At 53.9% G+C, this 25508-nt stretch overlaps 2 long non-coding RNA genes across 3 annotated transcripts; both read left to right on the top strand.

Moving 5' to 3' along the window:
* Window positions 1–9126: 9126 nt before the first annotated feature.
* On the top strand, window positions 9127–18721 carry LOC109567267 (uncharacterized). Its single transcript, XR_011570122.1, has 2 exons — window positions 9127–9265; window positions 18252–18721. It is a non-coding gene; the product is annotated as an uncharacterized lncRNA (long non-coding RNA).
* A 500-nt stretch (window positions 18722–19221) lies between these two features.
* LOC109567266 (uncharacterized) lies at window positions 19222–24982 on the top strand. 2 transcript variants are annotated; one of them, XR_011570120.1, is made up of 3 exons: window positions 19222–19548; window positions 23162–23377; window positions 23907–24982. It is a non-coding gene; the product is annotated as an uncharacterized lncRNA (long non-coding RNA). The 2 variants fall into 2 exon arrangements; XR_002181988.2 differs by having other exon boundaries at window positions 22481–23377.
* Window positions 24983–25508: the final 526 nt, after the last annotated feature.

Here is a 25508-nt window from a genome sequence, read left to right as displayed (position 1 = left end):
GAGTCCTGCAGCCCCAGGAAGGGAAGGAAAGAGGGGAGGCTGGGATGGGGAGTGTGAGAGAGAAGTTGGGGGATACAGTGTGTGCAGTTAGTGCTCAATAAACACAAAGTCCTTGGTGGCTCAGACAGTAAAGAATCTACCTGCAATGCAGGAGACCTGGTTTCGATACCTGGGTTGGGAAGATCCCCTGGAGAATAAAATGGCTACCCACTCCAGTATTCTTGCCTGGAGAATTCCAAGCACAGAGGAGCCTGGTGGGCTACAGTCCATGGGTTTGCAAAGAGTCGGACATGACTGAGCAACTAACACTTACACTGTTTTCAGTAAGTTATTGGCTTAAAGCTCCCTGGTCAAGAGACTGTGGGACTCACCTGCCCGAGTCCAGATGGACAGATAGCAAGCTGGTCCCCAGGGTCAGTGTGGTGCTGTCACTTCGGCCATGTGCCCACGTTGCTGTGGTTCCCCTCCTCCGCTTCCTTGTGTGAGGCTTGGGTCACACAAGCTTCTAGGAGTGTGGGGGCTAGCTATGCCAGGACCCACGCAAGCCATTACCCACCTCCTGCATCCTCTTCCATCAAGGGTGAGGAAGGGTCTCCCATGGACATCCACCCGGAGCCATATTTACCATGACCAGAGGGCAGATGTTGCAGGCCCATTGTTCAGGAAAAAGTACTGAGGCCCCCACAGGTGGAGTCCCAGCACACAGTAGGACAAAACCCTGCCCTGATGGCTCCCAGTGCCCAAATCTGATGGAGATGAGCCCCTGAAGTCACCTCCGTGCAACAAGGACAATGAGCCTCCAACCACCAAGAGGGGAAACATGTCAGGACAAGTGGCTGGCCTGGGACATAGATCAGCTGCATCTAGCTGGGGACACCGTTCTCCATGAGCCCCCTGTGGCCTGGGGAAGGAAGGATTGGCTGTGGGGGGTGCTTTGCTCATGTCAACATGCCCACAGTTGCTGGGGGCTCTGGCTATGTCAGCCTTGGTGCTGGTCAGGCCTGGGTATTGGAGGGTGTGCTGGGCCTCGCCTGGACAGCCTCAAGGGAGGCCAGGCCTGATGAACATCAAGGCTACTTTAGCCAGCTCAGACTGCTGCAGCAAAATACCACATACTGGGTAGTTTACACTACAGAAATTGACTTTCTCAGGGGTCTGGAGGCTGGGAGTACAAGATCAGGGCCAGCACAGTTTGGTTCTCGGCTCCCTCTCTGGCTGATGGACAGCTCCCTTCCTGCTGGGTCCTCACAGGGCCTGCTCTTGGTGTGCATGCAGACAGAGTACTCACCTTATGGACCACTAATCCTGCCACGAGGGCCAAATCCTCATGACCTAATGTAACCCTAACTGCCTCCCACAGCCCTGGCTTCAAACACCATCACATTGGAGGCAAGGCTTTAACACATGCATTTGGGGGAATTTTAGGAGGATGTACACTCAGTCCAGGACATGCAGAAATCCTCAACAGATACTGAGAAATCAAATGAAGCAAGAGTAATAAATACGTCATAAGTAAGTGAATGTCAGCTGAGACTGAAACTCCAATATCTGGGCTGCCTGATGCAAAGAGCCAACTCATTGGAAAAGACCCTGATGCTGGGAAATTGGAGGGTAGGAGGAGAAGGGGGTGACTGAGGATGAGATGGTTGGATGGCATCACTGACTCAACAGACATGAGCTTGAGCAAACTCCAGGATATAATGAGGGACAGGAAAGCCTGGAGTGCTGCTGTCCATGGGGTCTCAAAGAATCGGACACAACCTAGCAACTGAACAATAGCAACAACAAAATGGACTTAGCCCTGCAGTGTGTGGCTGGCTCGGTGCTCAGTACAACTCAGGGAGCAGTGAGGACCAGGCCTGAGCTGCCCTGTGCCTGGTGGGGGAGGCAGAGTGCGGCCAGAAGCTGGGTCAAGCCAGCTTGATGCAACATATTCCTTTTCTGCATCAAAGTCCGACCAACATCTTCATCACCAGCACCAGCTGCCCACCCTCCCCCCTCCACCATGGGGAAAGGAGGGCGGGGCTGGACTCAGTCTGAGCTGGGGACCACCAGGCCACACATGGAGTTAGGAGCAGAGGGCTGGAGCCCATTCTGGCCCCTACCTCCCATTCTCTGGGCCACTCTGGCTGCTTGGGACGGCAGAGACCGAGTCAGATCCAAATTTCCCGCCCCACCAGCTCCAGGGGGTGAATAATTGATGGCAGAGCCGATGAGCTCAGAGCTGGTGGCGGGGGCGATCTGGCCGAACAGCAGTGACTCAGCGGGAAGGAGGAAATGGGAAGCAGGCGTATCACACACACACCCAGCCCCGCGGTCACGGGCAAGAAGGGGGACGTGAGACATGTGGGCCATGACAGCTTAATGACCTTTGGTTAAAGCAGCCCCTGAACAAGTTAGTTCAGGGACGCTCTGTGCTGAGACCACTCCATCAGCTGGGCTGGGAGGGGTGAAGACAGGCAGGGGTCTCAGCCCTGCTGGGGTCTGAGGACAAGGCCTCTACACCCCCTCCCACTGTGCTCGCTCCCCTCGAGCTGTGGAGCTGTGCCTGAGGCAGCAGCAGCATGGCCAGGTGGGAGGGGCAGAGGCCAAGTAGGAGGGGCCCTGAGTGGGAAGGTGGGGCCACTCGGGCCAGCCCTCAGCCCCAGCCCTCCAGCAACTCCCATCAAGCCCCCATCTGGGCCCCTCCTGTGAGAGCTGGCTTCTCAGAGACCGCCAGCCATTCTCTGCCAGAGCTGCCCACACCAGGGATGTGGGAGGAGGGTGCCCTGCAGCCCACCCGTCCTCCAGGGGCCAATTGAGGGATGGCTCACAGCAGTGTCAGGATCAAGCCCCAGGCTGGGGACCCAGCATCGGTGGCCGCTGTCCAGGTGAACAGGCCGCCGTTGGAGACTGGCCATTGGGAATCACATGGCCTGTATTTGTCAAAATGCTTCTCTGAATCACTCTGTGGCCTGATGCACAGTTGGACTGGGCAGCCTGGAACATTTAAATTTTTCACCCTTGGGAATTGCAGGGGAAGTCCCCTCCGAAAGTTCTCCCTCACACCTGTTTGAGCAGCTTTATAACATTCAAATTGCCGCTCATGCCTGTTGGGCACAATTTCATTAACAAGGAATAGAGTGCTTGTGGGTGACACCCTCCTCTTCCTGTGAGGACCAAGCTGCTTGACTTTTGCCCAGGTAGGCGGCAGTATCTGAGATTCCAAAAGGAGAGAAAGATGCTGCTGGTTGGAGAGACAGATAGGTGGGGGGCGGGGGTGGTTTCTGATGAAGAAAAACCCCTTGCTGGAGAACAAAGGGTAAAAATAGCAGCTCAGTTAAATGGACCACACTCCCAGCCAATGATGCCAGCACTTCCTGCCCGCTGCTCTCCGAGGACCCACGCACTGACCCTGCGCCGGGAAGCGCTGGGCTGGGGGCCAACGGAGCACTCTCGGAGCTGAGAGAGGCCCAGATTTAACTGGTGTTATTCATTAGCTGTTTTACTCAACTGGCTGGCCAGGCCCCAACACAGCCCTGGCTGCCTCCAGGGTTGCAGAGATGTGGGACTATGGGCAAACATCCCCCAGGGCCGGGCAGTGTGCACCTCACAACCCCTCAACAGCATCCTTCTCCTTACACTTTGGCGACATGTCCCAGAGACTCGTACTCCTGAAGCTCACCATCCCTCCGCAGGCCCCATCCAAGGAAGCTGGCTGTCAGCTCTCACTTTCTGACAATTTAGAACCCAGACAGATGGATGACAGGCAGATAAAGAATATTTGTTACAGCTTCAAATGTCAAAAATCCCTGTGCGTTAATTGTGGGCCCAGGTGTGTCCCCCACTGTGGGTGATGGAGGCTTTGGTCTGGGGAACCTCTCAATTACACACCTGTCACGAGCAGATTCTCTGAGCTGTGGGCCAGCTGGAACCCCAGCTCATTCCAGCTCGATGGCCACACACGGAGGAGTGTGAGGGCCACTGTGTGTCCACCACGGGCAGGCCAATTTTAGGTTATGTGATTTCCTCTTTAAATAGCATCCGAGGTGACTAGCAATGTGCGTGCATGCTCAGTTGCTTCAGTCACTCTGACTCTCGGCGACCCCATGGACTGTAGCACACCAGGCTCCTCTGTCCATGGGATTCTCCAGGCAAGAATGCTTGAGTGGGTAGCCATGCCCTCCTCCAGGGGACCTTCCCAACCCAAGGATCAAACCCACATCTCCAACCCACGTCTCCTATGGCTCCTGCATTGCAGATGGGTTCTTTACCCACTGAGCCACCTGGGAAACCCGCCCTTCTCCATATTAGGAGCATAAGCCATTTTAAAAGTCTCCTCCTCCAGGTATGTCCAGTGGAGCCACAAGCCTGTGCCAAATGAAGGAAGAAATACGGGTGAGGGCAGCTGGAGGGGCCGGAGGGCTGAGCGGCTTCCAGCCCAGAGGCCTCAGCTTTCCCCCCGAGGGGTCATCCAAGGACCAGGAGTTTTAGGAGTGGAGCGCCCGCCCTCCGCATCCCCTGTCTGGCCAGGCGGCAACATTACAGTCATCGGCTGCAAGGATGCTAAACATAAAACGCTTGCTTTCCGGGAAAACTGCTGACGCGTGGGGCTCTCTGGCAGAGAGAGAGCTTGAGGGAGCTGGGCCTCCCGGATCTGCTTGACACGTGATGGCTTAGACCGTGATCAATTTTCAATCCCTGGAACGAAAATAGTCTTGATTTATGAAATTCCACAAGTTGATTCTTCCCTATGTCACCCGGCATTAGAAACAATGGCGTTCTCCCAGGCAGGCCTGTCGGGCACAAGGGTGACCTCAGACAGGTCCATCTGAGACCCACCCAGCACCAACTGTGCCCCGTGCCTCGCACCTCCAGACATAGCAGAAGCAACTCAAGTGTTCACATCTCCCAAGGAGCCCAACCATACCCACACAGGCTGTATCTGCAGGACCCTGTTCCTATGTTTCCATGGCTTTCACAGGCTCCCCTCTCTGAGACCTTGTTTGCACTTGCTGGGGTCAGCAGTGGTTCTGAAACTGACCCTGACCTCAGGGGTCACCACCCAGAAGATGAAAGATGATGAATTAACGGAAGACAACCCTTTCCAAGTCCACCCACCAGGAAAACTTTGTATTCATGGGGGTTGATGAAGATCTATCAACTTCAGCCCATTTAAAAACCATATAATTATATTCTGTCTGCAATTTCTGGTCACTAATGCAAGACCCTCAGCTAATTATGTAAGTAAAGTACTTGAAGCATCGTTTAGAAGCCTTGAGTCACCACATACCCCAGTCTGCCAGACAGATAAAGTAGTGGGCACACAGCTGAATCATTTTATTATTCTGGGATGATGAAACAAGCACCACTGAGGAAAAGACTGATGTACTTGACCTTGTGAAAATTTAAAACGCCTGTATGGTTAGAGATACCGTAAACCAAAATTAAAAGCAAATGGCAAACCAAGAATGAGTGTTTCAATCCATGTTACAGATGGACAGTCAACAGTGTTCTGAAAATGTAGCTGAAGTATTGGAGCACTGGCACATCCACAGAAGATGGGCAGAAGACTTGAACAGGCATTTCACCAACTACACCAAGAAACTCACGTCAAATGCCTGACTTTGCCTGAATCAAAGATACACAGTGAAAGAGCCAATGACATTCAATTCATCTTCTGCCAAACTGGCAAATGATGATTTACATTGTCAAGCCAATTCTGGCCAAAGGACAGAGAAAAGGCATTCTTATGCTCTGCCAGACTGGTTCCAAATAGGAAAAGGAGTACGTCAAGGCTGTATATTGTCACCCTGCTTATTTAACTTACATGCAGAGTACACCATGGGAAATGCTGGGCTGGGAGAAGAACAAGCTGGAATCAAGATTGCTGGGAGAAATATCAATAACCTCAGATATGCAGATGACACCACCCTTATGGCAGAAAGTGAAGAGGAACTAAAAAGCCCCTTGATGAAAGCGAAAGTGGAGAGTGAAAAAGTTGGCTTAAAGCTCCACATTCAGAAAACGAAGATCATGGCATCCGGTCCCATCACTTCATGGGAAATAGATGGGCAAACAGTGGAAACAGTGTCAGACTTTATTTTTGGGGGCTTCAAAATCACTGCAGGTGGTGATTGCAGCCATGAAATTAAAAGACGCTTACTCCTTGGAAGGAAAGTTATGACCAACCTAGATAGCATATTAAAAAGCAGAGACATTACTTTGCCAACAAAGGTCTGTCTAGTCAAGGCTATGGTTTTTCCAGTGGTCATGTATGGATGTGAGAGTTGGACTGTGAAGAAAACTGAGCACCAAAGAATTGATGGTTTTGAACTGTGGTGTTGGAGAGTCCCTTGAACTGCAAGGATATCCAACCAGTCTATTCTAAAGGAGGTCAGCCCTTGGTGTTCATTGGAAGGACTGATGCTAAAGCTGAAACTCCAGTACTTTGGCCACCTCATGCGAAGAGTTGACTCATTGAAAAAGACCCTGATGCTGGGAGGGATTGTGGGCAGGAGGAGAAGGGGATGACAGAGGATGAGATGGCTGGATGACATCACCGACTCGATGGACATGAGTTTGGGTAAACTCCAGGAGTTGGTGATGGACAGGGAGGCCTGGTGTGCTGTAATTCATGGGGTCGCAAAGAGTTGGACATGACTGAGTGACTGAACTGAACTGAACTGAACTGATGCTCTGCCAAGAGGAGTAGAAATGGGTGTGTCGTTTTTGAAAAGTGCAAAGACAGACGAAAATCCCAGTAAAATTCATGGAAATATGTCCGTAGGAAATAAGTTTCTGCCAGAAGATTTTCATGCAAGGATAGTCATCCTACATAATCCCCAAAGCTGGAAACAGTCCGTGTAAGTTAGGTAAATTATGGTGGAACAGGAGGTAGCCACCAAGAAAGCTGTAGAAGAATATTTACGGGCATGGAATGGTATCCATTGTACACTGTGAAGTGGAGTGAAGGGGCTGAGAAATCTGGGTGGCAACATGTACGCACTGTCTTATAGGAAAGGAATGAGTAAATAAATAGATGGTCAAGGGCATGTTGACCCTGGTCACTGCTCTCAGGTGACCAAGCAACTGTCAGGAACTTTCTCACTACCAACCAGGAGAAATGACAAGACGATGGGTTTCCTAGCTCCACTGCTGACTAGTCAGCTTTCCGTTCCCATCGATTTTGTTCTATAAATCACTTCCAATTGAATTATCTGGAATCATAATGCAAAGAGGCACGCACTTGAACGAGACCGGCAAACACAGACGAGGAAGACGGGCCCCTCCTCTCAACCGATTCAGTGAGTCGATTACTGTAATAACAGAAGAGGAAGCGGCAGGGCGGCCGGGGTAGGCCCACTGTCATAATATTTTCCTTGCAATTAAAACAGAATTTTTAAAAGGTAACGTGAGTGGTGGAGAGGAAAAATCAGTGCCTGCCTTTCAGAGGTGAATAAAGGCGGACCGTGGGAAACAGGACCTGCATTCCAGCTCTCCGCTCACCAGCAGTGGCAGCCGGGCAAGCTGCTTAACCTCAAGGCTTTATCTTGACCTGTAACATCGGGGTGGGGGGGATGAGCCTGTCTGCCCTGCAGAGAGGTTGTCACAGGGTTAGACTCCTCTTCGGAAGTATCTGATAAGTGTGTGTGGCTATTGTCAGGTGTGTTAAGGTACGTCAGGTATTTAAGCACGACACAACTCCTTTCCACTGGAATTTTGCTTGGCTAAACTTACAGAAATCCAGTTAAGGCTCACGCATACCCTGAACCCATCAGCTCTGCACAGACTGCCCAGGCAGTACCATTCACGACAGCCCCAAGCTGGAGACAGCCCAGTGTCTATGTTCCATTTTAAAAAGATATTTTTATTTATATATTTGGCTGCTCTGGATCCTAGTTGCGGCATGCAGGACCTTAGCTGTGGCATGTGGGATCTAGTCCCCAACCAGCGATCAAACCTGGGTGGAGTGCCCTGGGAGCTCTGAGTCCCGGTCACTGGATCACCAGGGAAGTCCCTCTACGTGCTGTTTATTGGATAAACTGTTGCCTGTTCGTACAATGGCACACAACACAACAACACAAAGAAAGAGGCTACCACTGAATGAGACAACCAGGATGAGTCTTGCAAATATAATCTGTATGAAAGAAGCCAGCCACACACACACATACTGAATGACTCCACTGAAGTAAAAGACAGGAAGCTAGAAAAGAGGACACAGCCTCTCAAGAAAGTGAGCCTAGAATTGTCGTCTGACCCAGCATCTCTGCCTCTGGGTATTTACCGGAAGGAATAAAGGCAGGATCTTGTGGAGATGTTCACAGAATTCTTCATAACAGCATCACCAAAAGGCAGAAACAACCCAGGGCCAGTGGCACCCTCTGCTTTCTGTTTAGGGGGACGTCGAGCCCAGGCCTGGAGGAGCCGAGGCCTTGATGATTTGAGGCAAGGCTCAGATCGGCTCACTCGGCAGCTGAGTCCAGAGGACATGGTCAAGGACACCCCCTCCCAAGAGGATCCGAGGGGACACCTGAGGCCTCAGGTGCCCGGATACACAGGGATGGGAGAAGCAAGCCTGCTGGGGGATCCTGTAACTTCCTTTTCTGCTGTAACGAAGACGGGGACTACCAGGCATGGAAGAACCACACCTGCCTGGACACACAGCCAAGAGCGAGAATCTGGCTCAGAGGCAGTGCTCCTAAAGTCACCAGCAAGGTCACCTTCCTCCATGAAGCTGATTCACTCCCCTCCCTCCTGGGAAAGCTGAGTCCCTCACGCACCCAAGGTTCTCACTCAGCAGGACCGGCAGCCGGCCAGACGTCCCTCCCCTCCTGCCTGCAGACACTGGCAAAGATACCCGCTGTCCTGTGGCTGCTGGAGTTGGGGTAGCTGGGCAGACCCAGGGCCCGGGGGCCCAGGGCTGCTGATGTGCTCTGAGCTCAGAGCATGGAGAAGCCAGTTCCTGTCCCTCGTGTCTACCTGTTCCTTCCGCGTGGAGCCCTTCCTCCAAGGGCAGGTTTCTTGCACAGCCACAGCTTTCGAGGGGCCCAAAAGGGCAGGAGAGGGTGGTGACTGGGCACCTCTGCCAGCCTGCCTGTGTTCCTGGTGGCTCCAATGTCCTGAAGCAGCCGGCTGACTTATCACCTTCTGGGCGTCATCATCTTCTCAGACATGCATCCCAGGGAGGCGCTGCCCAAGGGTTCTATCAAAACACAGAGGAAGAACAAGTAGGAAACACAGGTGAGGGGTGGAGACCATGGCGGCGTCCAGCTCTGTGTGACCGGTAAGCAGCCACCCTCCGTGCCCACAGGGTTTTCACTGCACCTGCTGCCCAAGGGAGGTGCCAGGAGAGTGAGTGTCAGACCGCCCTGCTTCGCATCTGTCTTCTAGTGCTGTTGCTCACCCACAACGGCTGGAGAAGGCTGCCACCACCTCCCAGCTTTCACAAGGCGGGAGGGCCTCAGGGGACACGGGACAGCGTCGCTGGGACAAAGCTGCAGCCAGCTCGGCAGACCCAGGGCTGGAGGACCCATGTCCCACCAGGGACCCCTCACTGTGGCCCAGCTCTGGAGGGTTCCACGGCCCCACCCTGCTCACCACTGGGCTCCCTGCTTCTCGTCTCAGGCTGGCTGTGCTGGCTTTCTCAGTTCTGGCTCTGACCAGAACACCATGAACACAGAACTCTGGGTGTGCAGGTTCCCTACTGGTGCCCAATGGATCAGGCTGCCATGTACCTCCCCCAACACACACATTCACCGCCAGGGCCACCAGACTCCTACCCCTACCTGGGTCAATCTCACCACCGGCCCCACAGCCACCCAGGAGCCCAAGAGTTTGGTGGGCCAGGCTCAGGTCGACTCCCCACTGGCCCTGCTGTGGGCCTCCAGTCCACTGTCCCCTGGCCTGCCTGGAGAACTCATGGCCCCTCAAAGACTGGAGAGCTTCCCAAAGAAAGAGTCATTACTTGTCAGATGTCTCCACTGCAGCTGCTGATGGCAGGTATCCACCACATGACATCCACTTCCTGAGCACGGGGTGGGGTGGAGGCTGAATGAGTCTGGGACACGGTACCCCAGGAGGTGACTTTGATGGAAGGGTGAGGAGGCCACTGCCCGTGAGCAGTTAGTAACCAGCAAAGCAGAGCTCTCTCTGGAAATGCCCCCTGCTGGAAACACCCCAGGAGAAGTCTGCTGCCTTGCAGGGGGATCATTTGTCACCCAGATTGGCCCTCCTGCCTAAGCCCTCCAGGACCCGCCTCCTCTGACAGGTGGTGAGTGGGGTCCAGGACACCCCCCAGGCCCCAAGAGCCTCTGCATGGTCCAGCCAACGGCAAGAGGGAGAGGAAGCTCCTGGTTGGAACACCCTTCTGGGAGCCCAGGGCAGGGCCTTGTTTCTGGGTGGAGACCAGCCTCTCCCCTGGGCCCTAGCTGGTAAGCTGAGCCCCCTCTGCAAAGGAGGGGTCAGTGGGACATCCACTATGCCCACTGTGCTGGGGACTGAGGCCCAGACTGACCCCTCTGTGGCAGAGACCATGGGCTTCACACCACTGTGTAGTCAGCACTGTGTCCAGCACCACACCCACCTCATGTAGATGCACACACAAACACAGAGACACAGACACACACACAGACGTAGACACACACACACACAGAGACACACAAACATAGACATACACATAGACATAGACACACACACACAGACACACACAGATGTACAGACAACCGTAAACACACAGACACATATAGATACACACACAGAGACACAGACACGTAGATACAGACACACACACAGTTACACATAGACACACACACAGAGACACGCATAGACACTCACAGACGCATATAGATACACACACAGACACACACACAGACACACAGAGACACACACACAGATACACAGAGACACACAAAGACACACAGAGACATATAGACACACACAGAGCCATGCATAGACGCACACATAGACACACACACATAGACACACACACACACACACAGACATACACAGTGCACACTCTTCTGCCACCCAGAGACTCACAGCCTCCAGCGTCACTCACCACTAGGTGGCCCATTAAACCTTCAGGTTTTGTTTGTTAAACTCGTGCATCTAGATTATTACGATTGAATAAAAATAGAATAGAGCCTCATTTGTAATTTTACATGAAACAGTTAAAATTAATTTTAATAAATCTTTGATTTACCCTGAAATAGCCCCCAAATTATCATTTCAACATATAATCAACATCAGGGGTTATTAATGAAGTATTTTACTTTCCTTTTTTTCTGCTGAGTCTTCAAAGTTCCCAGATGTTTTATGCTTACAGTGCATCTAAGTTCAGAACCTAAATCCTTACCAGAAATCATTGCTTATACTTAAATTTCATAAGATCTATAGTCAAAAAGGACACTCATTTACCTCAGTTGTTTTAAACATACTTAAAAGCTTTCAAAAACTGCACAAGTATCAGTTTAAATTTTTAAAGGTAACAAAATCAGCTTAATGTGCTAGGTGGCTGGGACTGGGTATCAGAGGCAGTGTCTCCAGCCCCCACCTTCAGGTAGCCCACCTGGGTTAACAGCCGTGAGATGAATGACGTTACCGGTGTTCTAAAGGACAAGCAAGGTGGGGCGGGAGCAGATGCATGCCCTGCCGGCATAGAACCAATAGCAGAAAAGTCTCAGTTACCAGGCACTAGCTGGGTGACCTGGGGGGCCAACCCCACCCCTGCAGAGAGATGCCAGCTCAGATCCCAGGCCAAGGGATTGAAAGCCCTTGGAGCAGGCACAAAGAGGAGAAAGGACAGCAAGGGGACCTGGGGAGGGAGGGTGCCTGAGTAGCAGCTGAGATGCTGGTTTGTGGGCGGAGAGTGGTCCCTAACAATACCTTCATCCTAACCCTAAATCTGTGAACCTTGCTTGGCAAAGGGGTATGAGCTGTGAGATGGGAGATGAGCCTGGTAGTCTCTGGGGTTGAGAGCAGTGAGGCTGGAAGCTCAGAGCCAGAGGAGACGTGCGATGGAAGCAGAGGTGGGAGCAATGTGGGGAAAGGGCCATGAACCGTGGGATGTGGTGCATCTGAAAGCCAGAACAGGAAAAAGCCTCCGGGAGGAGCTCCATCCTGCAGACACCAGAGGCAAGGAGGCCAGGACTCTGGCCCCAGAGCTGCAAGGTGCTGGCCATGTGCTACTCTCGGTCAGCTCAGGGACATGTCACGGTAGCCAAGACTCGCCACCTCCCTGGGAGGAGCTGGGTGCTGCCAGCACCATGAGGTTGCCAGAAGCCATGGCTGCTTTAGAAGGTTTGATCCATGCTTCTTAAATATTAGTGCATGATGGGACAGTGACCCCAAGGCCACACGCTTCTGGGAAGCTTGTAGTCTTGTCCCCTGAGCTCTCCTACAGCCCCACTTACTGCCCCACTGCACATATGGACAGACTGAGGCCCATGGCGCAGCCCATGTGCCAGCCTCGTGGGCATGGACCACGGAGAAGCCCAGATGGGGCAATATTGTAACGTGCCTAGGGTTAGGGTCAGGCTGGTCAGGTCTGTCCTTGGTTCCCTGGACGGACCTACTGTGCTGTGTAAAACTTCCCAAGGCGTCCCCCCTGGAGCATTTAGGAGTTTCCGTGGGATGATGGGGCTCACCTCTGTGTACTGGAGTGACACCCACTCATGGGGACAGATGTCGCAGTCAGAGACAGAGGGAGCTGAGACAAGGAACCACGTTTCCTCTTCGACCAGAGAAGAGGAAGAGGGTGGCATGAATATTCAGATCAGTGATGTCTATGAACCTGAATAGCATCACTTGTGCCAGCAGGGTGGTGCAGGGAGGCACTCAGAGAGATCTGTACCTGACCCCACCCTGGGGGACTTCCAGCCTTACACAAGCTGGTTGTTTTTTTTTTTTTTTTTTTCTGTTCTAAAGATTTAATTGCTACTGTGGAAAATTCTGAAAGAGACGGGAATACCAGACCACCTGACCTGCCTCTTGAGAAACCTATATGCAGGTCAGGAAGCAACAGTTAGAACTGGACATGGAACAACAGACTGGTTCCAAATAGGAAAAGGAGTACGTCAAGGCTGTATATTGTCACCCTGCTTATTTAACTTACATGCAGAGTACACCATGGGAAACACTGGGCTGGAGGAAGCACAAGCTGGAATCAAGATTGCCGGGAGAAATATCAATAACCTCAGATATGCAGATGACACCACCCTTATGGCAGAAAGTGAAGAGGAACTAAAAAGCCTCTTGATGAAAGTGAAAGTGGAGAGTGAAAAAGTTGGCTTAAAGCTCCACATTCAGAAAACGAAGATCATGGCATCCTGTCCCATCACTCATGGGAAATAGATGGGGAAACAGTGGAAACAGTGTCAGACTTTGTTTTTTTTGGGGGCTCCAAAATCACTGCAGATGGTGACTGCAGCCATGAAATTAAAAGACGCTTACTCCTTGGAAGGAAAGTTATGACCAACCTAGATAGCATATTAAAAAGCAGAGACATTACTTTGCCAACAAAGGTCCGTCTAGTCAAGGCTATGGTTTTTCCTGTGGTCATGTATGGATGTGAGAGTTGGACTATGAAGAAAGCTGAGCACCGAAGAATTGATGCTTTTGAATTGTGGTGTTGGAGAAGACTCTTGAGAGTCCCTTGGACTGCAAGGAGATCCAACCAGTCTATTCTAAAGGAGATCAGCCCTGAGATTTCTTTGGAAGGAATGATGCTAAAGCTGAAGCTCCAGTACTTTGGCCACCTCATGTGAAGAGTTGACTCATTGGAAATGAGTCTGATGCTGGGAGGGATTGGGGGCAGGAGGAGAAGGGGACGACAGAGGATGAGATGGCTGGATGGCATCACTGACTCAATGGACGTGAGTCTGGGTGAACTCCGGGAGTTGGTGATGGACAGGGAGGCCTGGCGTGCTGCGATTCATGGGGTCGCAAAGAGTCGGACACGACTGAGCGACTGAACTGAACTGAACTGAACTGAACCCACTTTTGGTGTTTACCTGACTTCCAGGTGCTTTGAAAAGGAGCTTACCCTGGGAGGTGGGGGAGGGTCTGGCTCCTGTGCAACTCTCAGTCAGTCCGGGCAGTTGCGGGGCTTTGTGCTTTCTGGAAAGAGTCCATGTGCCTGAACTCACAGCTTCGCCCTGTACCCGTCACAGAGGGCCGAGCAGCTTCTCTGACACACTGGCTCATGTCCACAAGGACAGTCTGTGACACAGTGGTCCCACTGCCTGAGGGTCAGGAGAGGGTGCTATCAGAGGTTGCCGGGAGCCAGGCAGTCAGGAAATTTCTTTCTCAAACTGCCGCAGGGCAGAAACTTGCCTCCCTTTCTGGCCTGGTTATTTTCCAGAACTGAAACTTTCCTCTCAGGGGGCAGGAAGGACATGAAGCCACTGGCAGCTCAACCAGAAACATTTCCGACTGACCAGAAGTCACAACTGCCCAGAGTGGAGCCAGGACATGACTCAGCAGAACAAGGGGGTTGGGGGCAGGGCCGGAGGCAGCCTGGGGACCGCGGGGCACCCCCAGGTCTATGGAAGCTGGGAGGCCTGGCCACCCCCTACTTTTCAAACCATGTGCTCTCTGGCCACACGTTAGGGGCCCTGATGGGTACAGAACAGTATGGAGGAGGTGGTTCAGGTGAGCAAAGACCCAGGACAGGGCCAAAGGCAGGAGAGGGGCTGAGGAGGTCACTACTCCTGTTCCCATCTCCTGCTCCCATGGTGGGAGCATCTGGGAGTGACAGGAGGGTACGCCAGCGAAGGCTTCTCCCACTTGCCATGCGGGTTGACAGCTCTGTGTGCCTGAACTCTGCCCAGCTCCCCCTAGATGACCCCTGAACCAGACCCAAGCAGAAAGGAAGTCACGTGTCAGGCTGAGCCTGTGTCCGGGAATCCTGCTCTGCCCTCAGGGCATGGGGTAGGATGGGGGTGGAGGCCCTCCCGGAAAGTGATGTTCAGGTGGGCACCCTCAGGACTCAGCAGGTACAAGGTTCACCTGCCCCTCCTTCCCTGACCACCTGGGCCCCTGCACTGCCCCCTCCGAGGCCACTTGGGATGGAGCTCCCAGACCTTGGGTCTGCTGGTCATGGCAGCATAACCATGCTGACTGATGTACTTTTGACCTGAGCTCAGCCCCAGAAGTACTGGGAACAGACCCTCCCCACTTCTAGACAACTTCTGCAGTTCTGTATTTGGATATCTCTACGGGAAGTTCTTTGTTATTATCTAAGTAGTCACTATCCAAAAAGGGAAATGTCCATTCAAACCACACTTTGCCAGTTTTACCAGAAAGACCAGATAAAGCCGGAAATTGCATGAAAGGATGGAGCGAGGCTTCCCTCAAGACAGAGGAAGTGGGCATCACACCCTCCGGTGTTCAGAGGGGCCATACTGTTCCCACTCTCAAGTGTCAGCAAGGGACGAGTGGGGATGACACAGACTGTGTCCCCAAGTCCCCCAGTCCCTGTGGCCACCGGGAGTTGCAGGTTGGCCTGAACAGAAGCCGAAGCCAATCAAGTCCACGCAGGTCAGCGGAGCCCTGGGTGTGCTCCCAGAATCCATTGTGGGGAGGCCCCCCTTTCACTTTACTCCCCAGAAGTGAGGGTGAAGAAAATGTAAATGCAAATCCCCATTTCACAAGCTCAGTTATCATAATAAACCATCTCCCTCCCTGGTGGCTCAGATGGTAAAGAATCTGCCTGCAATACAGGAGACCCAGGTTCGATCCCTGGGTCAGGAAGATCCCCTGAAGAAGGGAATGGCAACCCACTCCAGTACTCTTGCCTGGAGAATCCCCTGGACAGAGGAGTCTGGTGGGCTACAGTCCGTGGGGTTGCAAAGAATCAGACATAACTATGCAATTAACACTTTTTTTCCACATCAAGGCAACTGCCTATGAGGTAGAAGAGAAGCTGAGAAAGTGCCTTAAGAGGGGGACCCTCAGCCTGGGGTCACTGTCTGGGGTGGACACTGCGAGCTCGTGCAGGGGCAGCAGCTGGGCCCCGAGAGCGAGCACTCTCCTTGACCGTCACCCTAGGAAGAACTCTGCTCCATGGGCCTGCAGGCTGAAATTTCCACTGTTTTCCATCCTTCGGTTATTATGTTGCCCTGAACAAGACAGAACACGTAGGACAGGGAAAAGCCCTCCCCGAGGCCGCCTTCCTGCCCTGTAGGACCGCAGCTGCCGGGATCCATTTCCTGCTTGGGAGAGCAGTGTCAAGGACAGGAGTGGGGCCGGCTGCCCACAGGCTGGCCCAAAGGCCACCCAGGGTCAGAAGACAAACAGGTGGGTCTCCATGACATGGGAGCAACCTCACCTGCAGGAGGTGGTGGAGCTTCACTGGAAGTACCTTGCTGCCCCCTGGGCTGGGTCCCCCCAGCCCACACTTCATACCCCCAGGGCTTTGCACAATGAGGCAGCTCATGTGCCAGGGTGGGGGCTGGGGCCGGGCTGGGGGGGCATGGGTACAGCTCAGAGCTGGGCCCAGGGTGTGGGATGAGGGGCCCGGGGGAGGATGGGATGGCAGGTGACTCAGTGAGCAGTAAGCGGCCCTGCTCCCTACAGCCTGGTCTTTTCTGGGTGCCCTCCTCTCCTTGCTCAAGTCAGCTCGGGGCCCACTGAGGCCTCAGACCAGGGGCAGGGTTCTCTGGATAGAAGGACACGTGGGGAGAGGTCAGAGGCCTTCACATGGGGTTCTCGATGCCTCCTCCTCCTCTGTGCCCCTCTCTTCTGTTGGCAGCTCCCTCCCAGGCCCCTCCCAGCTAGGGGGCCCAGGGGGCCCAGGCCCCACATACGTGCCACCTAATTTCCACAAATGAGGGCCCATTTCTCGCATCCAGGCCTCACTGTTCCTGAAACCCAGAGCACCACCAACACCACCATTGACCACATATCACTCACCACAGTTTGCCAGAGCCGGGGGGAGTCTGCTTAGGAGTGAGACCCAGAAGGCAAGGACACCCCCAGACAGTGCTCCTGTCACTGTAAGCAGAGCCTGGACAGAAGGCAATTAACACCTCCCAGGCCATGTAGAAACATAATTAATGAAGGTTATGAGGAAAATATTTATTGAACACTTGGTTTTTTCCATTTCCCTGATTTGAGACAACTGGCTATGAGTCACTTGTCATCCGTATTTGAGTTAATCAGACTGGGCAGCCCCCACCTCGCTCAGCCAACTGTGCAGCCTGCCCTCTGGGGCCCTGGCCTGCACAGCTGTCGCACACCGGCTCCATCCCATGGACAGGCACAGTTGTCTATGCTTCACCCACTGATGAGCACTCGGTTGCTCCCATCTCTTGCAGTTGTGAACAGTGCTGCTGTGAATGTGAGTGTACAAATATCTTCTCCAATCTCTGCTTTCAGTTCTCTTGGGGATAATATCCCCGGGAGAATTGCAGGATCATATGGTAATTCTGTTTTAAGAGGTTTTTTTTTGCACAATTGCCAGCCTGTTTTTCACAGCTGCACCATTTTACATTCCCACCAGTGATGCATGCCCTCGGACTTTTTGAAAAGCCCCCAGAGGGTAGAGAAGGAGGCGGGTGTGCTCTTGAGAAAAGCTGACATGAATTCCCTGGAAATGCTGTCCTGGGGCCTCCCCCTGCGGCCCTGACCCACACGGGAGCCCGGGTCCCAAGTTGCTTGCAAACACGCAAGGGACAGGAGCAGGAAACAGTCTGAACCAAGTTCACAGCTGGTGGTGGGGGTGGGGGGCTTCCAGGGGCAGAGAATGGCTTGGCCTAGTGGTGGGGGAGGAGGGCTGACTCAGGGCTGCATCCTCAGAGCAGCCTAGGCACCCTCAGCCCAGCACAGGGGAGCAGCCAGAAAAAGGGTCCTTCCAGAGCAAAGGAGGGATGGGGAGGCAGGGGAGACGGGCTGTGGGTGTGAGGACCAAGGGCTGGAAGGAGCCCAGCTCCTACCTCAGTGGGTGGTGTGTGGACTGACTGTGCCCGCAGCTGGACCTCGCCTGTGACTGAGGCCTGCATGGGAGGAGCTGGGGCCATCCAGGGAGCTGGCACTGCCTTGGGGAGACACCCCCACCTCGAAAACATGGTGTCCGGGGCCTGGGCGGAGCCCTCCTGCACCGACTCCTTTCCCCTGTGGCTTCCTGAGTGCTGAGCTGGAGGTGCCTGGGCCCCCTCTGAGGACCCAGCACTCCCAGTAGATGAGGGTGGGGGTGTCTAGGAAGTCAGCACTCCTTGCCCCCACCACCCAGGGCTGACAGTGGGTGTCCTTCCCTACATTTGCTAAAACAGGTGCTAGGCCGCAGGGGTGTAGGCAGCAGGTACCTCACTCTGCGGCATCTGGGCAGCATGGACGTTGTCTGGTGACGAGGACCTCGCTCCCCATGTGACACTGGAAGTGGCCGTCACCAGCCAGGACCAGAGAGACCATGGACGCAGGAACATACCACCATGCTCAAGCCAAGAGCGAATGGTTCTCCTTTAAAAATATCCTGTAACAGAGCTTCCCTCGTGGTTCAATGGTTAAGAGTCCACGTTGCAAAGCAGAGGACGCCGGTTCAGTCCCTGGTCTGGGAAGATCCCACACGTGGCAGAGCAGCTAAGCCCGTGAGCCACAACTACTGAAGCCTGTGCGCCCTAAGAGCCGGTGCTCTGCAACGAGAGAAGCCACCGCTGAGAGGCCCGCGCACCACAGCTAGAGAAAAGCCCACGCGAAGCAACAAAGACCCACCACAGCCAATAAATACATGTCTTAAACATCCTTTGATATTGTTATAATGTCAATCTTGCAATAAATAAAATTCCTGTGACAAACAGAGGAGGCAGAGGGAGCGAAAGACACAGAGACCCAGAGAGCTGAGGCGGGAATAAAGCCTGGGGGGCAGGGGCAGAAAGTCAGTGAGGCTGGGGAGGGAGCAAAAGGAGTTGGGCCTCAGAAGGGACCTGGGACATCCTGGCCCAGGGTCTGGGGTCCCCGGGAGCCCTGGCAGTTGGATGCTGGGAAGGACAGGGCAGGATAATGCACAGGGTGTAGACAGCGAGCAGAAGGGGCGGTGGATAATCTTGATGAAACGCAGGGGCCCGTGTGTACTGGTGCCCGGCACGGCCCCTGAGCTGGCACCTCACAAAGACACACCGGCCTGGCCCAGGGACCCATGGGGACAGCGGCAGAGATGACGGGCCAGGTGCAGAACAGGGAACAGGAAGAGAGAGTGACTCAAGAAATGGTTCTGAGAAGTGGGTGTGGGCAGAGGGGCTCAGCTGTCTCGAGCAGATTCACTGAGTGAGATGAGGACTCGGGGAGGGAGCAGGTGAGGGCCCCAGGAGGGGGTCCTGGGCCATGACCCTGTCTGGGGAACAACGGGAGAGGCCCACGAGGATGCCTCCCAGGACCACAGGGCTCGTGGGGAGAAGCTGGAGGAAGCCTGGTGGGGAAACGGGGTTGGAGCAGGGGGACAGAGGGAAGAAGCCCTGGTAGCGCCAGGGCCTGAGGCAGAGAGGTACGACAGAGGACACCCAGTGGTGAGGCCTTGTAGGGCGGGGGACGCGTTCCCCAGAGATGCTGCCAGAGGGGCCTCGCCGGAACCAGGTGAGTGGCTGGGGGCTGGGGGGCTGGATGGAGCTGAGGGCAGCCGGGGCAGTGTCGGGGAGGGGTCTGCACAGGAGGAGGATGGGGTGACCCAGCCACAGTCACCGAGGTGTTCAGGTTCAGAGGTGACCTCATTAGCCCAGCCAGGAGCAGCTGGAAGGGTTAGGGGGGTTGAGAGGCGTGGCTGCAGAGGGGGGTCCGGCAGGCCTGGCCTCCACCTGAGCGGAGGGGGAGGCTGCAGCGGGGGAAGACAGGTGGGAGGCAGGGGTGCCTCTGCAGGCCTTGCTGAGCCTGGAGGAGACCCATAGGGCCCCCGGGGCCCCCAGAGCCACAAGTCGCCCCACTTCCTGCTGTGGATCAGGCCATCTGGGATCCAGAAATTGACCAGGCTCTTCGAATCCCCTGAGGGGCTCCGTGTTCCTGGGGTTTAATAGAACATTCAGGCCTCTCAGTGAGCCAGAAAATCGCATTTGTACCCTGGAAGGAGAAAACGTTCTCCTAGGTGGGAGAGGGCCAGCTCCTCTGCAGGGCATTGGCCACGGGCCACACAGCTGCCGAGGGTTGGACAGACCTCACCACTAAGGGGCTTTAGATGTCGTTCACTCTCCCTGAGAACTGACTTGAACCCGCCTGCCCACTGGATGGGCCGTTCAGATCTGAGCAAGTCGGTACAAGCCGAACAGGGTCCAGGTGGCTGCCAGGCTTCCTGGGCCCCACAGACGGCAGACACCTCCCCGGAAGGAAGCTCAGGACCAGGAGGCATCCCCCTTGTATGCCCAGGGCACTGTCTCCTGATTCCACACCCCCCAGTAGCCCTTTCAGTGGCCTCAGCCAGGCCCCAGGAGCTTGGAGAGGGCCGGGCTGGTCACTCTACCCCCAAGTGAGGCTCCTCAGGGACCCCACACACCTCAGGCAAACCCCAGAGTCCCATCTGGTTGCCAGGAGGATCACACTCACAGGTCCAAGGGTCTCCTCCCTGATGGCAGTCAGACCCTTCTCTCCTCCAGTGCACCTTGGCCCCTCCAAGGAGTCAGACCCCACCAGGGCCTGGCAGACCTGCTGTGGCATCCACAGCACCCGCCCGGCTCTCCACCTCCACCGGCAGACTCATCTGCCCCTGCTGTCCCAGAGCCACGGTTGGCCCTCCTTTCTGGCGGCTGCAGAGCCATGTCACGTCCTCTTCAAGGCCACAACCCACGGACTTGTCAGGACCCTGGAGGCAGTCCTCCCGGAGGGGGCGTCTCCCACCCAGCAACCCCCCAGCACCCTGAGAATGGCTGCAGGGCATTGGCTACTGCACTGTCTCAGCTCCATCGCTGAGCTGGAGCCCAGGGTGGTGGGCTTCTCAGGGGGTAATTGGTCTCTCATCTTCTGGTGATGGGAGGGGTGACTGTCAGGCCTTGGCACCTGTCAGTCAGATGCAGCAGGGCAATCTAGGATATCTGGCTGCAGCTGATCCTCTGATGGTTGGAAAGGTCCTAGATTGGGGAGGAAGATGTGTCAAGGGCTCAGGCCACTATTTGCCCTGGCTTGGCCAGTCCTGGTTACTCAGTGAGCAGTTGGCAGGAAGTGGCCATCTCTGGTCATGGTTCTGGGACTCTGATAAGACCATTCTGAGCAGAGAGGACACTGGGGGCCTTGTAACAGAACCCAGCAATACGTCAGCTTCCAGGGGTAAAGAAGAGGGAAGACAGGAGGTGTGGTTCTGGAGGACTTCCTGGAGGAGGTGAGATAGAGATTTGCATAGTCAACAAAGAAGGAAATTTAAAGAACATTAAAAGGGGAGAGGAATGGGGGTTGAGGAACAGCTCATGAGGCGTTTGTGGAATAAGCAGTGGACACGATGGGTAGAGCCCTGGGAGGGTGAGGCAGCAGGCAGGCAGGACAGGGAGCCAAGAGCAGGCAGGACTGTGGGGGACACAGGACAAGGCCACTGGACAAGAGAAGGATAGGGAAGGAAAGGCACAGGGGAATCCAGAGGCTGAGAGCAGGATGACACATCCTGATCCACTGAAAAAGCAGAGGCTCCAGTCCCTCGGTGGCCTAACTCTGTCCCTCCATCCCTGGGCCATCGCTCCTTTTTGTTGGTGGTCATGAGTGGCAGGACATTTGCTCCCAGGAGGTAGAAGCTTGGCGGTGTAGATGCCAAGGGCAGGGTCTCACAGCACGGAGAGGTCCCAGCCCCTCAGTTTGCTGAGATTCTCAATCAGATGCAACAAGAAGAGAGGCTGCCAAGAGCAGTTAGTAACTGAATGTTTGCATTTCACGTCTTTAACACAAAACCTCCTCCGTGCAACATACTCTTCCTCGTCACCAGGCAGTTACAGGATTAAAGATTAACACCGGGTATTACAGGTGGGCGGGCTGGCATGCAAGCCAGGTGGGAGGCTTGGCGGGTTTCTCTCCACGTGTCAGTGGACCCTGCGGTGCAGGCATAGCCGTGGTTGAAGCTGACGTAATGACTCACCTGAAGCAAGGGCTTTCGAGAATGAGAGGTCTCTGCCAAGTGGACCTTCTGACCCCTCATCCACCCCCAGACTGGCAGGCAGGCACTGGGCAGGCCCGGGCGGCTCCCATGTCCTCCGCCTGTCAAGACATTTGCCTCTTTATGGAGGCGGATGCAGAAAGATCGCACACGTGGGTTCACAATGAAATTCAAATGGTTTTTACAGGCAGATGCCAGGCAGCCGAGGCCCGGGGTCTGGACAACACTGGGCTCTGCTGGCGCCGGGGGCCCAGCATGTCTCTTCCTGAGCTTCCAGCAGCCCCTGTGTCCTGGAGCTGCTGGCATGGAGGTGCCTTCTCCCCATTCTGCTGCCGGCCTTCCCTAGAACGGAGGGTGCCCGGGGTTTCCTCAGATGTCAGGGCTCAGAGGGAGGGCAGGGAGTCCAGACTCCATCTTCTTCTGCCCAAAACCTAATCTCTCACCCAGGTTCTCTAAGCTATATCCAGCTGGTGGCTTCTAAAGAGAACTGGACACCATGGCATCTGCCAGCCCAGATGCCTATCACCAGCAGAATAAGCCAGACCCAAGAAAATGCTTGTGAACAGGGATCTCTGTTCCCATCACCACTGCTAGAAGGGCCAAAGCACGTTCCTCCATGTGATTTATCTGCGCATTCATAAGCCTAGGGAGAGCCTCCCTGTCTGCCAGCATTTTGGGAGAATGCCCAGGACCTGTGCAAGGAAATCAGATTCTCTGGCAGCTGCTTTCAAAGGCCACAGATACTCTAAAAAAGACAGAGTTGGAACTGAAACTCTGACTTGGGAGAGTCACCTTGCTGGGGACTCACAAAGAGCGAGGAAGAGCAGGGGTGTTGTGGCCCCGAGTCAGCCCTTCTCAATTTGTCCATACCAGCCAGCAGGCATCTGTGCTGAGCTGGACAGCAGCCCAGCCCAGCAAGGCCGACATCTCAGTTCACATCAGAGGTCAGTAAAGCAGGGCGACTGGAACACAGAGATCCTGCCATGATGATGGCAGCTCACTTGGAGGGCCTGGGCATGCCCAGCAGGCGCTGAGCCCTGTTGAGGGGGACAGGAGGCTGACAAAGGGCCCCGGGAGAGGTCAGCAAGCGGCCACACAGACTCCAAAGCTGTCTGCTCTGTTCCAAAGGTGCTCTCCCTGCCTAAGCTGGAATAACAACTTTGAGGAGATAAAACACTTTTTACCATCCATGGACTCTTGCTACCAAAGATCCTTCCAGAGACCTGTGCCCTCCCCTCACCAAAGAAACTTAATCCCCATGAAGCTCTGCCTTTCAGGATGTTTGGACAACTCTGGGTTGACTCTTTTCCCCTGACCACATGATCGTCTTCATGGGTAAGCCAGGTACGCACTGTTGGCCCACACCTGAACCGCACTGAATAATAACCCTCGCCTGGACGCAACATCTAACAGATCACAACAGCTCATGCAGGCTTGCTCTGTCACACAGCCAATGCTCTTAACCTTCAGCAAAACTGTTTTTCATGCAACACAGTTAAATCAGCCCACTTTGTTTCAACATGTTCTCATCATTTCTGAGACATGGTGTCAGTTGTCACTAGATGGAAATGAACAACTTAGGAATCAAAAAGGAAGAACAGAAGACAGTTTTTAATGATTCAAATTATATTATGCAAAGTTCCCCCAAACACAAGTGACCACAAAACGCTCTACTAACGTAGGATTTTGTGTTCTGCAAATAAAATGTGCTAGCTGTGCCAGTTCATTTTTGGGTACCATGCCTAGTGTTCCCTTTTCCAGGCCAGAACCCCCGATGCCAAGACTCTTGGGGTGGGGAGGAGGGGCTTCCTGTTTGGCCATGAACCCATTCCATGACCCAGAGAAAATTTCTGTCTTTTTCTTCCGATCTTAGGAGGAGACACACTTCCCCGAAGTGAGATGTCCAGCTGAAGCCAGCTGAAGTCCATAGAGAGAGGCGAGTGTCCACACCAGCACCCCAACTTCAGTTCCTTGTCGAGGGGTGGTGCTCCAAACACAATGCCAGAGGACGATGATTGACCGTAAAAATGTGAAAATCTATGCAGTTCCTAGAGCTGCCCAGAGAGCAGTGGAACCTGGTTTGTGCTTTCTTTCACTTTTAATGACTTCCTCTGCAGACAAAGCCCCACCAGGACAGAACTTACCAAGTTCAGAAAGTTCCAGGGCATTCTACCAGGCTACCCTTATTCTCAAAAGTTGCTGGGCTCTGTGGGCGACCTTTTGGGCCTCCTCCAGCCCCTCCTAATTCTTCCAGGGGAAGATAGGGTCACCTGACCCCCCAGTGCTGGTGGCCAGGATCTGAGCTAGATCTTGGACCCCTTGACACCCCAGGCAGCTGCTGCCCTGTGGCAGGCTGCATGGCACAGGGTCCCAGGACAAGCAGGTGCTCCCAGGGCCTTTGGGGTGCCTGAGCTCAGGCTAACCTTGTCCTTCACCATCTCCCTGATTTCAATCAAACACATGTCCATTGAGTCAGTGAGGCCATCCAACCATCTCATCCTCTGTCATCCCCTTTTCCTCATGCTCTCAATCTTTCCTAGCATCAGGGTCTTTTCTAAAGAGTCAGCTCTGTGGCCCAAGTATTGGAACTTCAGTATCAGTCCTTCCAATGAATATTCAGGGTTGATTTCCTTAGGATTGACTGGTCTGATCTCCTTGCTGTCCAAGGAACTGTCGGGAGTCTTCTCCAGCACCACAGTTCGAAAGCATCAATTCTTCTTCACTCAGCCTTCTTCATGGTTCAAATCTCACATCCATACATGACTCCTGGCCATGATCTAATACCATTTTCTGTCTTTATTTTTTTATGGTAACCTCTTCATGGTAATGACACATATTTATCTTTTTAAAAATAAATTCACTCTTTTAGTAAAATACATGTCTTGTTCAAAGAAAAAAAATGTGTAAATAATGGTTTCAAGGAATAAAATCTACAATGAAGTTTGGAAACACTGAATCTGATCCTGCCTCTGACATCTGAAAGGCTTTCATAGCATCCCCATCAGAAGAGGGACTAGTTCTGCTCACACACCTCCTGTGATGGGGAGCTCACTACATACAAAAGGCAGGCAGCCCTATTTAGCTTTCCAGGGCAGTGCTGAGCCCAGGTCTACAGGGCAACTCGACTCTCCATCCTCACGGGGACATCTGTATAGTGGGCACTCGTTTACACCTGCAGCCTGCTCTGCCAGGTAAAACAGCCAACTGGGCAGCAGTTCCACTTCCTCTTGGAGGGAACCTTGCCACCCAGGAACAACAGTTGGTGGTTTTTTCTCTTAAAGAGCAGCACCAGGAATGGAGGCCAGTGTTCCAGGAGGAGCTGGACCTTTCCCCGGCTTCCAGGAGTGGAGGCTAGGAGGCAGCCACTAGCCCTGGGGACATCACCAGGAACTCCCAGGACCACTAGAGAGTAGGCAAAAGCTGGGCTCTGAAGGAAGAGCATTTCACAAATAACTGTGTGACTGGGGCCTTCCCC

This window comes from Bos indicus, chromosome 13 (assembly GCF_029378745.1).
Source record: "Bos indicus isolate NIAB-ARS_2022 breed Sahiwal x Tharparkar chromosome 13, NIAB-ARS_B.indTharparkar_mat_pri_1.0, whole genome shotgun sequence".
Classification (NCBI taxonomy): Eukaryota; Metazoa; Chordata; class Mammalia; order Artiodactyla; family Bovidae; genus Bos; species Bos indicus.
The sequence above is the reverse complement of the archived record's forward strand: the minus strand, read 5'-3'. Positions and strand labels throughout refer to the sequence as shown.